The following is a 1,284-nucleotide window of genomic DNA, read 5'->3' as shown; positions in this document are numbered from 1 at the left end:
AGAAAGATATGTTAATGAAATAGAGAGAGTTATAGAGAGAGAGATAGTAAATATGAAGAGAGGGAGAAAGAAGGACAAAGGGAGAGGCTGGTAAGTATGTGAAAGAGAGAAAGAGAAAGGAAGGCGAGAACAGCCTGGATATGCAATAGACAGAGAAACGAGAAAGCATGTAAGTGATAGAGAGAGAGAGAAAGAGAAAGGCAGGTTTTATGTGATATAGTGAGAAGGTAAAGGAGAAAGGCAGGTATACGTGATAAAGAGAGAGAGTTTGAGAGGAAGAAAGGTAATTATGTGATGAAGAGGAGGAGAAAGAGTGAGGGGCAGTAAGGCAGATACGTGATAGACGGAGAGAGCGGGTGAAAGGAAGATATATGTGATAGAGGGACAGTATTAGGGAGACTGAGAGGTATATGTAATAGAGAGGGGGAAAGAGAGGAATGCCAATATATGCGATACATAAAGAGGGAAAGAGAGAGAGAGAGAGAGAGGGAAAGCGATGTATATCCAATAGAGAGGAGCAGTGGGAAAGAGAGGAAGGCCAATATATGCGATACATAAAGAGGGAAAGAGAGAGAGAGAGGGGAAGCGATGTATATCCAATAGAGAGGAGCGGTGGGAAAGAGAGGAAGGCCAATATATGCGATACATAAAGAGGGAAAGAGAGAGAGAGAGAGGGAAAGCGATGTATATCCAATAGAGAGGAGCGGTAGGAAAGAGAGAGAGTGATAGTGTATAGTAGTGCTGTATTATAGTAGTGTTGTTATAGTAGTGTTGTATTTAAGAAGCATGATGTTGTGGAGAGGGCGAGGTAGCCAGCTCGACTGGCTTTCTGGCTGAGTATATTTCTGATCAATTCACACAACGGACACTTTTTTTATCAAGTTTGGGAAATATTTTACTGCTGTGTCCCATTTTAATGTATGTACTTCTTGTTTGATCGTTGTTAAAAATTATTCCATCGTTTGTACATTTATTCATCAATCACTCTGCCTCTTCTGTTGTTCATCTGTGTGTGTGGTGTCTATATATATATATATATTATATATATATATATAGGTACTAGTACCTATATATATATATAGACACACACACACACATATATACACGAACTTGTAAATATTTATATACGTATTGATAAGTGTATATATATATACATACACACGTGTGTATATATACACGTATGCACACGCACACACACACACACATATATACACGAACTTGTAAATATTTATATACGTATTGATAAGTGTATATATATATACACACATATATATACACACATAT

At 37.6% G+C, this 1,284-nt stretch overlaps 1 protein-coding gene across 1 annotated transcript in view; it reads left to right on the top strand.

Moving 5' to 3' along the window:
• The first annotated feature begins 730 nt into the window (after positions 1-730).
• The window catches only part of LOC115220564 (zinc finger protein 609), a 188,338-nt gene continuing 187,784 nt past the window's right edge, over positions 731-1,284 (top strand). Inside the window, exon 1 of the mRNA XM_029790713.2 lies at positions 731-918. The gene's annotated coding sequence lies outside the window, so the exon portion shown is untranslated. The remainder of the gene's footprint in view (positions 919-1,284) is intronic.

Source organism: Octopus sinensis, linkage group LG16 (assembly GCF_006345805.1).
Source record: "Octopus sinensis linkage group LG16, ASM634580v1, whole genome shotgun sequence".
NCBI lineage: Eukaryota > Metazoa > Mollusca > Cephalopoda > Octopoda > Octopodidae > Octopus > Octopus sinensis.
The sequence above is the reverse complement of the archived record's forward strand: the minus strand, read 5'-3'. Positions and strand labels throughout refer to the sequence as shown.